Consider the following 17,689-nt stretch of genomic DNA (forward strand, 5'->3'; position numbering starts at 1 on the left):
TGCTTGGTGATCTGTTGGGTGCCAACCCACACAATGGGGCAGTTGCTGATCAAGTGGATCAGGACCATGTCTCTTGTAGTATAAGAAAAAAAATCACACTGACACACAAATTGAAAAATTCTTCATTGTGCCAATAGGTTCATCACAGACTCAAGGCACTTGGATTCCCTGGGCCTGAACTCCAGTATATCTAACACCTTTCACTCTACTTACACTCATCTATACTTCCTCCGGTCTTATACCCTATCAACCAAATAACAGGAGCTACTGAAAAAGTTATGCGAATTGGCGTGCAAGATCAACCCTGATCCCTCTTACACCACCAATCAAGAAGTGTTAAACACACCGGTTTTCAGAACTCTTTCCAACCTTCAATTAAAACAATCTGACAATTTGGGAAGAAGCTACTGCATAACCTTAATCACTCCTGCCACCCTGAGTTACGGTTCTGCACCATTATGGAATCAAACCCTCTTAGGCTCTTAAAAGTGTCCCTATTCAAGTATAATTATGGTTGAATCATGCTAAAATACTGTACTCTTTTTCATGCAAAAAATTCAATCAACATGAGAGTATGTGTGCATTATTGTCTGAATTTTTTCCCCAACATAATTTGCCACAATGTATTTCATGCACAACCACCTGTTTTTTTTTAAAACATTTCAGTTTGTTACAAATGCAGCAAGACACCAGATTATAAGTAATGGTTGGTAGGCAAATACCAACCATGAAAGTATGGTACTGGTACTAACTGCCTAGGTATTGGGAGGGTTAGTTATGGCTACATAGAAAGCCAGCACTTCAGTGGTTGTCAAGTTGCACTCCTTTGACCCAATTAACTGTCTTTTCTTTCTGCCTCACTCACACATGGACCACTGGTATTTTCTCCTTGTCACAAATAACAGCTGACAACACTTAACTTACAAAACTCATTCTTTGAATCTCTAGATTTTCCTGCAGTAAGTGCTTTGTGCTAGCCCTGCCTTTTGGCAAAATGGTAGGAATATTAAAGAGAAATATTTGGTAGAAACATTAGGTAGAAATAATAGGTTGGAACATTAGGCAAGAATATTAGGTACACACATTAGGTAGTAGTTGGTAGGAACGTTAGGTAAGGGCATCTGAAAACACTGCGCTAGAGTTGCCCTCTACCAGTGGTCTGTTAAGGTCGAGGCACTAAAGGCTAAGAAGTGGCAATAGAGTTCAGCAGTTATGGAGACTCTTTTGCCTTGGCTAACCACTTGAGGGAGTCCTCAAATGGAACCAGGCATCAGAGATAGAGACAGAATAGAGTTAAACCAGATTATAATAACACATGATTCAAAGATCTTTCCAAATGGTAGCAAAACATATATGAGGGCAAGTCACACTTGTACAAACATGGAAGAAAATCCCTGATTTTAGATTATAAGCAAAGCAAAGTATAGCCATTTTTCTTTTCTATACAAGGGCTTAAAAACCCATTTCAAAAAAGTGTTGAGAATGCCAAGACTGCTATAAGAGCGACCCCATTCCAACCCCTGAGAACATCATCAACAATATGTCATCTGTGTGTGGACTGTTTGAAACCCCCCTCCCATTGTTATAGCTCCACAATCTTTATCATGTGCATTTTCTCTGTTTAGCCTTTAACTACATTCTTATTCAATAAACATATTACCCCATACAAACACAAACACACACACACACAAACAAACATGTAAATATACCACACATATAACAAGAGTTATAAACAGGTAATCAAACAAGCAGACAGAAAGACAGAAACAAAAACATTAATAATTGGCAAGTACAAGAACATGTTTCAATATTCAGTAAATGTAAAAAACATTTTGATTTAGAAATACAGGAACACCTATTCAAGAATCAAGTTACTTTCATCGATGTCAGTTTCGAAGAGATATGTTTATTTGTTTCTGTGTTGTAAAGACTCTTCCCCAAACTTAATGACCGACAAAATTAATAATTTGTGAAACAATAATAATGTCATTTCCTCCAAGCTTCTCAAAACATGTACACCAACAAGAAAGTTCAATCATATCACTAAAAAAAGGGAGAAATGAAAAGAAAGATTAGCAGTTTGACACAGGTATAAGGGTTAATTAAGCAGGAAATGTAGAGGGTTAAAGATCTAAGTAGCACATTCAGGACAAAATGAAAATGTACGATAATATAAGGGAGATTATTAGAACGGAAAAAGTCTCAAAAATACTGAAAAATTTATGAAGACATTAACTAAATGTATGTATAGTAATGCCTATAGTAAAGTATAGAAAGCAGAGGATTAGAAGTTCTTGCTGCCCAGCTCAGTAAGTTTGCATTAGCTAACAAAGAGGATATGCATGGATATATGACTTTGATTTGATGATTGAAAGGGCTCTGTAATCAGCCTTAGTTATCATGTTCAGTATTGATTTTGATGATAAAAACACAGGAAAATGTTACAGAAAGATAATATCAACAACAAATGTGTACTGTATTGCATATTCAAAATGAATAATGATGTAAATGTACATTATACTGCTTGTAGTGGAAGCACAAGTGAATATAAAGACATGTATATGTCTTGTATGCACAACACTATATGTGACCTTACATATGCAAAGGATGATAGGCTTACATAAAGATGAATATCAAAATACAGTATGGAACATTAACATGTTTCTTTTGGTAACTGTTATAAATATTACAGTAAACAAAAATAAAAATGAAAACTTTTCCCATATGCTCCTGTCAATAACAATGCTAGTTTTAAGAAACAGAACAAAAGCAGCTTTTGTGTCACATATGCTTTTAATTGTAAAAGTTTGTGAGATTCAGACAACTGTATTTTAACAGTAAAGATTAAAGAGCAAGTTTACTGGTATATAAATCGCACATGAAGGGGCCACTTGGAGCGAACGACTATTGATTGATTGTGATGCTCCACAGTTTATTTACATTTCAATGAATATACATTGTATGTAATATAAAAATACCAAATGAAATATGTGCACCTTGATTATTTTGCCATGAAACCTTTAGTGAACATACAGGCTTTGTAAAATACATGTCACACTGTGAATGTGGTGCTGAAAAATCAGACTAAACTGTCTTTAAGATCCTGTTAAAAAGGATGAGACCTTCATGTCTTGAAAAAACAAATACTTTGCAAGGTATGTACTTTAAAAGCTGATGTTAACGTAAATCATATTTTACAGACAGGTTAACACCATGAATAAAACATGTACAACAGTAAACTGCTCAGTCCAAAACACTTGATCTCAAGTAAATCATGCACATTTCTTATATGTTAATCTTAAGCCTAGATTTCAACTACAGAATGTAAAACAATGAGTATAACATAATAAGACACCAAACAAAATGTCAAGTGGTCATTGTATCAGGAAAATAATCCTGCAAAAGTACATAACAGGACCAAAAAGTGTACAAGTCCAAAATTACTATACAGTACTATTAACTTGTGGACCTGGAAATTAACAGAAAGGGTTCTGGGGAAAGGAATCCGTAATTCTTGGTTATTTATACTGAATCTAGAGAAGAGTTTCTAGACTTCTAAATATAGGCAATGACTGAATAAATAAAGTAATCAATGAAACATTACAGACAAAAAATGGATGACGCAAATCAATGCATTTGTAAACTTCTCAACATTGCTGATTACTCCATCATCTTGGTTGGTGAGTAAAATCATATTCAAATCTCTGTGCTTTTTAATAAATCTATTTGTGTATAGTGATAATGTGCAAAGATATTTATATTTTTACACAAACAAAAAAGTACTTTGTAAAGTTCAATGTAACAAAACATATAGGTGGTTTCTCTGTATGCTTAAAGTTAAGGGTTTATTGTATTTCAGATTCAATAATCATTAATAAAGTCACATGTCATATGAACTGACAATAATGCTGACCATGATGAAAAAAAATTTCAACCTAACAGAGGTTTTACATTAAGTATGCAGTTATATACTTGATTTAAGAAGTGCTGAAATTATGTCTCTGTCATTATATATATATATAAAGATCTAAGAGCAAACTTTTCACACTCATTTCCATGCAGTATCTACAATAAGATCTCTAAAGCAAGTACAAACAGTAGTTTGCTTTTAAGTCATGCTTTACTGTTTACATGACTTGCTACTCTAAAATCATCAAACCCAAATTCTTAACTTTCTTTCAGCATAATGTTTTCAATTCAGCTGGGTGCAACAAGGGGAGTCTATGGAAAAACATTACCCGCTTTTGTCTTTGCTTATCTGGATGCAAATAATACTGTATAAGAGTTCTGCAAAATCTATAATTGCACCAAATATACATTTGGCTTAACAAGATATAAGTATAATAAGACAGCCAGAGAGATGTGAGCTTATAAGGCCGTTCTTCATCCATTCCTGGCAATAACTCATGAACATAGGAAAAGGCAAACAAGTATGAAAATTAAAGAGGGCTTTCAAATCTAAGGCCCACATGGATTATGGGAGACTTTATATTAACTAGAAATTACTATACAGGTGTGCTGAAAACTATGAAGACCTTGAAGTATTTGTAAAGGATACTATCTACGATATGAGAAAATAATTATTTCCCATAATTGTTTTTAAAACCCTACCAAAATGTCCGTCTTAATGAGCTTTAAAACATAAAGAGGACTACCAATTACCTTGTTAAGAATGGAAAACTTTTGTGACCAACATTCAAAATAACTTTACGAAGCCCTAACATCCTATTAAGAATGTGTACTTAAGCCAACTTGTATAACGACCATCCACTTTAGAATTGTAACTGAGTAAGGATCTTCTTATTCCCCTAAATCAAAGTGGCAAATATAAAGGGGTCTTGTACATTAACTGGGAGGTTAAAATTCACACCTCCAAGCCTTCCGAGATCATTTTTCAGGGCAATTTTTTTTCAAAATTATCAACTTACACATAGTTCTACGAAACTACAGTTTTACAATCACAGTATTAGTTCTAAAATACAATTATTCACAAAGATCTATGAGGAAAAAAGATGAAGTTCACAAGATCATCTATACTTTGGATTACCTTTACAGGCTCAAATGGTCAAAATTTAGACAACAGAAATTTCAAAACCATTCTCATACTTCTTAGGCCTGGATTCTACATATGCAAAATTCAGAATTATTCTGACTATTGCAGTTCCATATGAACCCTGACATAATGAGATGAAAGAATATGTCCTATTAGGATGCATACAATTAAAGAGCAAATCTACATATAGATTTTTAAAGAAACTTTCCATAATCTATGTGCCTGAGAAAACAGGGCTGTGCAGTTGAATAAATGCAAGTATTCAAATATACAGCAGTAAGAGTACTGAAAACTGCACTATACTTAAAATATTGGTCATGTTAACTGCAATCCACTATAAACAATCTTGAGCTACCAAAAGTCACACAGAACAGATACATCATAGAAATTGCTTGAAAATTACAGTACCCCATTATTTTAACCGATATCAAATGCTTCATCAGTTAAAATTTAAGAAAATTATTTAATTACTACCAGGCACAATAATCTGTTAGGATAGTAAATGAATACCTTTTTTTTGAAGAATCTAAGCCTATGAAATGAACTGTCAGTTAGAGGTTATTCAATTCATACTGCTTTGATATCTCAATCTTCATGATTTCATTACAAGTTATGTTAATTCTCACCATTTTTACTGTCAAAAAATTGTCTTTGTTGAACTCTAAATCTCAAGAGAAAATTACTCCTACGAGACAATCCTAACAGGTGTAGGTAGAGTAAATACGATGGGAAGACTTGCAGAATACCCCTACCTAAAGAACTACACACTACAGACAAATATTTCATAATCATTCTATCCTATCTGAGCCAAGAGATGTTATAAAAAGTTAAAAATGGGGATATAGTAATTAGGCAGCAGACTTGAGCTTAGAATATTAATTGATGAGATTCTGTTTCTCAAGGGGTACAAGGAAAGACTATCACATGTAGATGTATGGAAAAGATGTTAAGTCTAGCCAAGAAATTTAGTTTCAATGAGACAAAAAAATAAGACATGAAATCCTAATTTGGAGGGTACAAGTTAAGTAAGTGTGTATGTGTGCAGCAGCAATAGACCCTTCCTATCCAATCCACTTCATAACCAGCCACCTACCCACAAATATAAATAAAAAGCTTCTCTTTTCTTCACACTTAAGCAAACTACACATAAATATCTCCTTCCCCCAACAAATACAAAGCTGAGAAAACATACATACATTGTAATTACTAGATAAACATTGAACAACGGCCTTCTCAACCAAGTCTTACATATAAACCCACTTCATCAGAGATACATCCACCTGAAACTACCCTCCCCATACAAACACAAATTATGCTTTCTCACCGACATTGCCAAACACTGCTTGCATATGGTTACAATGGGAGTGAAAAGTAAACTACAGCAATGTTGTATCTATGGAGTAAAATCCCTCGGAAGAACTTCTCACTCCAAAGGAGTTCATTCTTTCCTTGTTATCTTGTTTGTACGTAGCCATCACTCATCTCTCTGATATTACAAACACTGATTCAACATATTACAGGACCTCTAATGGCTAAGGTGAAACTGCTGCACTGAAGACTGAACACTTTCTTCTTAACAGTTATGTGCTCATTCCACAAAGATACATACACAACATTCCTACTGTTTGCCCTTCATGGTGGATGTGATTGGCTTTCTGATTGTCGTAGAAGCCCTACAGAAAGGTATCTTGGGTCAGGAAAGTAAAATTAAGGTATATAAGTATATATTCTTTGCTACAGCACTTAAACCCTCCCTTGCAAATCCCTTTAAAATGAAGCATCATTCCCCATACAGAAAAAGGAAGTTTACCACTACCTTATAACACTTCACAAAATGTATTCAGACTGTACTAACTCAATATGCAATAGATAATACCCTCTCAACTTCAATTCAAACTCCACTCTACTAAGCATATACCCATCAGAAACTACACTCCCTAGACATGTACATATTACACTCTCTTCTCTATGCTCTGAACACCAACTAATACAAACAACAATTCAATGTATTGCAAGACCCTCATGCCTAAGATGCAACTTCCATACTGAGAACACTGAATATTTACTATTCAGTTTTTCTGACCTCACCCCACAAAGACAAACACACAACAGCACTGCACTTATATGATCCCATCCATCCCACCCAGTGGACGTGGCTGGCTTTCTGAGTGTTTTGAGAGCTCCACTGTAAGATATCCTGTGGCAGGAAGATAAGGTACACAACAAATTTCTACGTTTTCTTTAAATTCGTAAAACGATAATATCACAATTTTTTCTCTAACTTTCAATGGTATTTATAAAGAAATGACTGGTGGAACGTTTAAGTTTTGCGATACTGAAAAGTTTAAAGGTGTTCTTACAGGTCTAAAAGTCTTGTCTTAAATGATGTAAAGACGCTGAGTCTTCTTAATGATAAGATAAAAGTTCAATCAGAGAATATGGAGGAGTACAGATGGTTGGAAGGTTAGAGGGAGTGTGATTTTCATTTGTGTGTTGCAGGGAGAGTTTAACACTTGTGTTGCCCCGTCGCTTAATCCTCTATCTATGTACCATGTTTTTACCCTTATGAATGTATGCACATACACACACTAGCCTATGTCACATAGCAGTGTGTGTGAATGTATACAGAGGAAGATTCCTGTCCTGGGTGAGGGGATGCTACATCAGACATATGAGAAAGGAGTAATACCGGGATATGGTAACATTAATTCTACTGTACTTCAACTTCCTGATCAAATTATATAATTCCACAGGTTAACAGGAGAAAATCCATTCTGATGAAGGACAGGGTGATATATAAACGATCACTTCAACATGCTGGCCCTACAGATCAAGTGTGATGAAGTTACTCTTGAGAAATAGTATGAAGAAAAATTCCATATGAAAATGTATTTGCAAATGTGCTAACCTTCAGGGAATAATGTATTCATTCATGTTCTAACCCTCCAGGAAAGTGTATTCATACATGTGCTAACCCGACAAAGTCTGTTTCCTGAAACTGCTACTAAATGGCATAACTCCTTTTCAACCGAAGCCAATATGACAACTCCACACAATGAATACTTAACTGGTGTGCACATAAGACAAAGTAAGTACAGAACCCAATACTTTTCATGGAAGAAGAAACATTAAATAGTCAAATAATATATTCTCTTCCCTTTGGTCAACACAGTTTTCTGATACAGCAGAATAAGTATAAGGAATGCCTGACTATGGTAGAAAACAGCACTGTAGGAGAAGCAGTACACTTCACACAAACAAAAAAGACTATATCCTCAGTCTTCTAGTTTTATTTGCTTTGCTAGAAAACATGTCAATATCATGTAATCTGACAATATAAAATAATTTCCAATATAATAATGCTATCAAACTATCAGTTAAATACTTTGTTCTTTTTATAAATATTTCACTACTGGAATAAGATAAAATCTTGTGCTTAAAATATTCACAATCAAATTGTAGTGAACACCTTGCAAAAAGACTGTAAATGAACACAGCACATCTGAACACATTATAATAATATTCATACATAGGATCATCTTCCATGGTCACAATATCCTACGAAACTTCATTATACAAACAACAAAGACAAAATGTCAAATGCAAACATTACTTCACTATCTGAAAAGATGAGCATATTGTTGGACCCTGAATGAATAGTATCTGTGGCATTAAACTCTGCTTATCTATGTTCATACAAGTATTCTTTATTATCAATAATTTTCCATAAAATCTGCAAAACAAACTCTGTAACTATTTGTGCCTTAACATAAAAACATAACCAGAAGGAAACAAAATGTAAAGAGCAACATTGGTAAAATATTTGCTCCCTAAAAGGGCTGTATGGTCATTTGATTTTCAGCTTCTTGGCTGAAAGACTTTATCTCATGACTAATTGATAATTCTTGGGTGAAATACTTTTTCCTCATGACTAATTGATAACTGACTCCTACTTGCCTGAAAGCACACGGGTTAATTACTGTTGTATAAATAGTATTGATATTGCACATTTTTTGGCAAAAAATTGAGACTTTTATCCCTAAGATGATTACACCATGATACTAAATAATTCAAATAAAAAGCCAAGAGACTTTAAATGCCTTGTGGATAAAGGATACAAACCAATTCTAAATACTAAATTCCATGCTATTTCAATTAAGCTTAAAGGTTCAATTGTAGCAACAAACATGAATGAGATTAACTATCAGCTGTATTCAATCAAGATACCCTAATGTACTTGATTAGACCTTAATTGTCTGTATCTCTTGCAGAATCTTGTCATAGGTGCTCAAAGGTAGGTAGGTATGCCATGAGACGGGGAGAAGTGATCATGGCAGAGAAATCTCCAGGCTGCTATACTAAAACACATCTCTTTAACATACTCTGTCCCACTCACTTTCCTGGGTCCTCCTCTGGATATACTCCCTTAACTTCCCCTATCAGGATACCAGCTGTCTTCCACTCCCTCCACTTACTTCTATCTCAATCCTCTACATTTTCTTTAAAAATTTTTTGACATGTACTGTTGAGGTATTTCTCTTCACACACCTTATAACATCACGATGCATATCTTTTTTTTCTGACATGCTACATTTCCAATATACTTAGGTATCATTTACCCAAAGGTACACAGACAAGCATCATTCAAAATAGCTCACTTCAGCAACGTAAATTTTACAAAATCTGCTCCTTCCGTTCATATTTCAAATCCAAGGGTTAGGGCTGGCAGAACTATGCTGTACTTCTTTCCTGCTTCCACAGTTATGATCATATATTTCCTATTCAAAATTCTCCCAAAGAATGCAATCACTTTCCTCCTTTGGACAACTGTCTCTTTTATTTCTCCCTCTACTGTGCTCTTTGCAAAATACTGAGGAGACCACTTACGCTCAGTAACGTCTTCTAGCATTTCACCACCCATCCGAATGTTGTACTTCTGCTCACTGTTCATATTTGTTCATCCCTTTCAAAACCCATAACTTTAATCTTTCCAACAATTACCAACAACTTCCCTCTTCATATCTATTCATCCCTTTCAAAACTCATAACTTTAATCTTTCCAACAATTACCAACAACTTCCTTCTTCATATCTATTCATCCCTTTCAAAACTCATAACTTTAATCTTTCCAACAATTACTAACAACTTTCTTCTTCATATTTATTCATCCCTTTCAAAATTCATTACTTTAATCTTTCCAACAATTACTAACAACTTTCTTCTTCATATTTATTCATCCCTTTCAAAATTCATAACTTTAATCTTTCCAACAATTACCCACAACTTCCTTCTTTTACACACTGTGTAACACTCACTCATCTCATTCTGTAGTGACTGTTACTTTCTCCTAACAACACCAAATTGTCTAAAATGAACTAGTGTCCAACAACCATGTCATCCTATTCAACTTAAAATTTGTCCCTCTCTTCCCATTTCCAGTCTTAATCTCAGTGCCATATTGATATATCTACTGGGAAGCAGAGTTATCATACAGCCCTGCCTTACCCCTAAGCCTTTCTCAAAGGTTTCATTTACCTTACTATTTGCTTTAATGTACTCTTTAATATTTTTGGAGAGTGACTTTTCAATGTATCCAGCAACTTTCCTCCTACACCATAGATTTTCAGTGCCTTCCACAATGCATGCCAGTCCTCTTTGTAATAAGCAGCTTTCTAAACAAGTTCTAAAATTGGTTATATTTTGGAAGTAAAAAAAATGCGTGTGTGTGTGTATTTCTTGGGAGTTCAATCCAAGCGCTTAGTTCCCAGCCAAAATGATTCTTTAACATTTGATAGGTGTCAAAATCAGTGCCTCCAGTCAACAATTACTGTACATACACAAAGTAATGAAACATTATTTTTCATTGGATGGGGGTGCCTTTTGCGCATATCAAGATTTCAACTTGAAATAAATAGATTACTCACTGCCACGCCTACTGCAAGTATGATTTTCGTTGTTTTCTTCTTGAAAAAACGAGAAAGAACCCAATTCAGTTTCACATGTAGTAAGCTACTTTGCTGCAAGTTGCCATCACATGAGAAGACTGACTATGCCTTTTTTAGGTCTATGAATGCATTGTAAACATCTACAAATGCAACATGTCATTCCACAGCAACAGAAACAACACAAACATTTTGTATTACTGCCTCCTGCCTTCCTGGCAATCTGATGAATGAATGGTACTTGTTAAAGCATAAATAACTGAAACATTTGGGGTAAAAATAAAAGTGCTATCAGCTACTACAAAATTCGGTTTTGAAGCCCTTGTCACAGCATGAAAAGACAACATTTTACTGGAACATAAGAAATTTACTCCAATATGTTGTAACTCACACAAAACTGAGATTCTTTAATAGAAAACCTTGTACCACATCCATTTGGCTGGTCAAAGAGCCCCTAACATGCTAACAATGGACAACAAATATTATGTAAGTTTTAGCAACTCAATAGTTGGCTGATGTGGCATCTACTACTTTCAGTCTACAACTGTGGGAGAGTTCTTTACTTCCTTGGATTTTTCCTTAAATCAACAATGTGTTTTCCTTCACGAGATAAGTCTTCTCTCATTTGATAATGTCAAGAATATACTTAGTGATTCATAATCAAGCTTATCTGATCATTCTTCTTACCCTCATTACAATACTGGAAATGAGGACACCAATAAAAGTGACCTTGGATGTTAAGAGAAGTTATGTACTTCCTCACAGCAGGGAAAACACAGGTAACTCGCAGCTAAGGAGACCTACAATATTACTCCTCCAACCAAACAAGCAGTAAGAGTGCAGCAACTCTAACTGCCCATGAAAAAGGAATTCTGTAGATATACATTGACCTAAAATTCCCTCTACAAAAGAAACTTAATCAGCAAAAATGTAAAGCTAACCCACTCCAAGGAGCTAAAATTTCACAGCATGGATAGAGGTTTAGATCTTACTGACTAAGCTACACTTCAGATTACAAAAATAACATCTGGCAAAAATGATATTTTTAAGTTAGGTATGAATACACAATAATCTTCAATTATAAGAATGACAGAGAGCAAAGATATCAGCTTTGGGAATCCAGCAAGAGCCACACTGAATTTCTTGATGGTAAAAAATGATAAACTTAAAATACTGAGATGCCAAAGAACTTCTTGGGAAATTAGAAGTGTCTAATTACATACTAGAAATAATATATCCCATAAGTTGATAAGTGATGCATAGAAACCTGTCTCGACTAGGCTAGAAGAATGCACAACCAAATAAAAAGTAATGGATAATATGATGCAAACGCAGACCTTCCTGAGGAGGTCTATTTGCTCTTTATGCATGATGTTTGAATTAACCTCAACTATAAGAAAACGTATGTCTGCAAAGTACCCTAAAAGGACTGCAGCATAAAAATTCATACAAAGAGAGTGAAAAAACTATGATAAAGAGAGGAAGATCAAGCCCTCTAGACAAATGAACCATCACAGTGAAGTTTCTAACTTAATCACCACTACTAAAACATGCCTGTTGTACTGGCATGCCTCTTGTACTACAAGAAACTATGATATAATACACCTCTATTACATAACACTATTTTATATGCTCTTGAAAACACAAAGGTTCAATAAGATGTCTCATATTTTCACCTCTAACATGAGATACTGCCTATCACCTGAAGGACAACTGAAGTCTAAGACAGCATGATGGAGAGTGCTGAAGCATGGGAAAAAATGATGTCACCTGTAGTAGGTCAAGGAAGATGTCTTGCAATGTTTGTGCATGCATGAATATGCCATTTCTATAAGAAGTTTCCAATTTGCTCACCACCTTCCTACAAGAGGATCTGTTGCACATGCCCCTTTATGTCAGTTTCCTGCATATGAAAAACACATTATTAAGACTCAGAAATTCCCTCTATAAGATAAAGAACAACATTATCATATAGCTCAAATTCAGATATTTAGAAATGTCTGGGTTTTGGGGTTGAGCCATTTTCTTGAAAATTACAAAGAATAAATGGATAAATCTCGTGGACAAGTGTAATTAAGGACTGCATTATACACGTATCTGTCTGCAGTGTTACCTCAATCAGTGGCATATAACTGCAGCTGCAATATACCAAACTACATTCTCATCCCCATCCAGGACCCATGTGTGCTCATTACTAATAAGAGATAAGTACCTACTACATACACTAAAAGGACGGAAGAAAATGACCACACGACTACACTGATAACCATTTCTACTGCTAGCTTTTTCTTTCTAAAGCATAATCATTGAGCTTCTTTGCACCAGTACATATGATGAATTCTATAATATTCCAACATAATACTATAAGAGTCTCTATTTCATCTTAGAATCTATTAAAATAATACGATCCCTATAAATGACTTTGTTCTGGGGACTGAGCCCTTTGAGCTTCACACCTAATCATCCCACACAATTGGAGCACTGTCTACATTTCAAGCCTGGCTACTAATTACAGATACTCCTATTGTATGTATAAATCATTAAGAGAGCCAGAGCTCAGCTAAGGATAAGGGAAAGGTAAAGGAGGACTTCCATGTAATATTGTCATAATGCATGAAAACATTTTCACATCCTTCAAAGTATGTTTTCTTTTCTTCCTGTTGTACTACAATAACATGCTCCATCATGGGATGGATTGTAAAATCTAGGGAGGTAGGACAGGAGCCTTAACAAGAAAATATCAGTTTTTTCTTTTCACTGACACAGGAACCAAACATTAAACTATGTTTATTATAAGAGGCCATATATCATTCACAAGCCACCCACGGTCAAGCAAACAGGTTCAAATCCTGGTTGCAGCATGCTGTTCACAATCAACCCAACTGTTCATCCACCCCAAGGGTTGGTCGATAAAATGGGCACCTGGCACCAGGAAACAGACAAAGAATGTCCCATCCACTCATATACACAGTATACATAAACGCCCATACACGCACATATACATACATATTAACATATATGCATATACATATACATACACAGACATATACATATATATACGTGTACATACATATTATCATTCATTATACCTGATCGCCGTCTCCTAGGTCAGCAAGGTGGCGCCAGAAAACAGATGAAAAATGACCCGTCCACTCATACACACACACACACACATATATATATATATATATATATATATATATATATATATATATATATATATATATATATATATATCATTCATCATTATACTTGATCACCATTTCCTATATCAGTGAGGTAGTGTCAGGAAACAAGAAGAAAGACCCATCCACTCATATACACATATATACATAACATAAACAAACATATATATATATATATATATATATATATATATATATATAAATTCTCGATTAATATGGGTAAAATTGAAAGTTGATGGAGAGAGGTGGGTGATTATTGGTGCATATGCACCTGGGCATGAGAAGAAAGATCATGAGAGGCAAGTGTTTTGGGAGCAGCTAAATGAGTGTGTTAGCGGTTTTGATGCACGAGACCGGGTTATAGTGATGGGTGATTTGAATGCAAAGGTGAGTAATGTGGCAGTTGAGGGAATAATTGGTATGCATGGGGTGTTCAGTGTTGTAAATGGAAATGGTGAAGAGCTTGTAGATTTATGTGCTGAAAAAGGACTGATGATTGGGAATACCTGGTTTAAAAAGCGAGATATACATAAGTATACTTATGTAAGTAGGAGAGATGGCCAGAGAGCGTTATTGGATTACGTGTTAATGGACAGGCGTGCGAAAGAGAGACTTTTGGATGTCAATGTGCTGAGAGGTGCAACTGGAGGGATGTCTGATCATTATCTTGTGGAGGCTAAGGTGAAGATTAGTATGGGTTTTCAGAAAAGAAGAGTGAATGTTGGGGTGAAGAAGGTGGTGAGAGTAAGTGAGCTTGGGAAGGAGACCTGTGTGAAGAAGTATCAGGAGAGACTGTGTACAGAATGGAAAAAGGTGAGAACAATGGAAGTAAGGGGAGTGGGGGAGGAATGGGATGTATTTAGGGAATCAGTGATGGATTGCGCAAAAGATGCTTGTGGCATGAGAAGAGTGGGAGGTGGGCTGTTTAGAAAGGGTAGTGAGTGGTGGGATGAAGAAGTAAGAGTATTAGTGAAAGAGAAGAGAGAGGCATTTGGACGATTTTTGCAGGAAAAAAATGCAATTGAGTGGGAGAAGTATAAAAGAAAGAGACAGGAGGTCAAGAGAAAGGTGCAAGAGGTGAAAAAAAGGGCAAATGAGAGTTGGGGTGAGAGACTATCAGTAAATTTTAGGGAGAATAAAAAGATGTTCTGGAAGGAGGTAAATAGGGTGCGTAAGACAAGGGAGCAAATGGGAACTTCAGTAAAGGGCGTAAATGGGGAGGTGATAACAAGTAGTGGTGATGTGAGAAGGAGATGGAATGAGTATTTTGAAGGTTTGTTGAATGTGTCTGATGACAGAGTGGCAGATATAGGGTGTTTGGGTCGAGGTGGTGTGCAAAGTGAGAGGGTTAGGGAAAATGATTTGGTAAACAGAGAAGAGGTAGTAAAAGCTTTGCGGAAGATGAAAGCCGGCAAGGCAGCAGGTTTGGATGGTATTGCAGTGGAATTTATTAAAAAAGGGGGTGACTGTATTGTTGACTGGTTGGTAAGGTTATTTAATGTATGTATGACTCATGGTGAGGTGCCTGAGGATTGGCGGAATGCTTGCATAGTGCCATTGTACAAAGGCAAAGGGGATAAGAGTGAGTGCTCAAATTACAGAGGTATAAGTTTGTTGAGTATTCCTGGTAAATTATATGGGAGGGTATTGATTGAGAGGGTGAAGGCATGTACAGAGCATCAGATTGGGGAAGAGCAGTGTGGTTTCAGAAGTGGTAGAGGATGTGTGGATCAGGTGTTTGCTTTGAAGAATGTATGTGAGAAATACTTAGAAAAGCAAATGGATTTGTATGTAGCATTTATGGATCTGGAGAAGGCATATGATAGAGTTGATAGAGATGCTCTGTGGAAGGTATTAAGAATATATGGTGTGGGAGGCAAGTTGTTAGAAGCAGTGAAAAGTTTTTATCGAGGATGTAAGGCATGTGTACGTGTAGGAAGAGAGGAAAGTGATTGGTTCTCAGTGAATGTAGGTTTGCGGCAGGGGTGTGTGATGTCTCCATGGTTGTTTAATTTGTTTATGGATGGGGTTGTTAGGGAGGTAAATGCAAGAGTTTTGGAAAGAGGGGCAAGTATGAAGTCTGTTGGGGATGAGAGAGCTTGGGAAGTGAGTCAGTTGTTGTTCGCTGATGATACAGCGCTGGTGGCGGATTCATGTGAGAAACTGCAGAAGCTGGTGACGGAGTTTGGTAAAGTGTGTGGAAGAAGAAAGTTAAGAGTAAATGTGAATAAGAGCAAGGTTATTAGGTACAGTAGGGTTGAGGGTCAAGTCAATTGGGAGGTGAGTTTGAATGGTGAGAGGCTGGAGGAAGTGAAGTGTTTTAGATATCTGGGAGTGGATCTGTCAGCGGATGGAACCATGGAAGCGGAAGTGGATCATAGGGTGGGGGAGGGGGCGAAAATTTTGGGAGCCTTGAAAAATGTGTGGAAGTCGAGAACATTATCCCGGAAAGCAAAAATGGGTATGTTTGAAGGAATAGTAGTTCCAACAATGTTGTATGGTTGCGAGGCGTGGGCTGTGGATAGAGTTGTGCGCAGGAGGATGGATGTGCTGGAAATGAGATGTTTGAGGACAATGTGTGGTGTGAGGTGGTTTGATCGAGTAAGTAACGTAAGGGTAAGAGAGATGTGTGGAAATAAAAAGAGCGTGGTTGAGAGAGCAGAAGAGGGTGTTTTGAAATGGTTTGGGCACATGGAGAGAATGAGTGAGGAAAGATTGACCAAGAGGATATATGTGTCGGAGGTGGAGGGAACGAGGAGAAGAGGGAGACCAAATTGGAGGTGGAAAGATGGAGTGAAAAGGATTTTGTGTGATCGGGGCCTGAACATGCAGGAGGGTGAAAGGAGGGCAAGGAATAGAGTGAATTGGAGCGATGTGGTATACAGGGGTTGACGTGCTGTCAGTGGATTGAATCAAGGCATGTGAAGCGTCTGGGGTAAACCATGGAAAGCTGTGTAGGTATGTATATTTGCGTGTGTGGACGTGTGTATGTACATGTGTATGGGGGGTTGGGCCATTTCTTTCGTCTGTTTCCTTGCGCTACCTCACAAACGCGGGAGACAGCGACAAAGTATAAAAAAAAAAAAAAAAAAAAAAAAAAAATATATATATATATATATATATATAGCATTAAGAACAGAGGAGTATGAATTAGAGGGAATATCCTCACTTGGCCCACGTCTCCATTCCTTCTTTTGTAAAATTATGTGTATGTGTGTTAGAGGTGGAGGGTAGAGGAGAAGTGGGGAACCAAATTGGAGGTGGAAAGATGGAGTGAAAAAGATTTTGAGCGATCAGAGCCTGAACATGCAGGAAGGTGAAAGGCGTGCAAGGAAAAGAGTGAATTGGAATGATGTGGTATACCAGGGTCGACATGCTGTCAATGGATTGAACCAGGGCATGTGAAGCGTTTGGGGTAAACCATGGAAAGTTCTGTGGGACCTGGATGTGGAAAGGGAGCTGTGGTTTCGGTGCATTATACATGGCAGTTAGAGACTGAGTGTGAGCGA

Source organism: Panulirus ornatus, chromosome 47, assembly GCF_036320965.1.
Source record: "Panulirus ornatus isolate Po-2019 chromosome 47, ASM3632096v1, whole genome shotgun sequence".
Lineage (NCBI taxonomy): Eukaryota > Metazoa > Arthropoda > Malacostraca > Decapoda > Palinuridae > Panulirus > Panulirus ornatus.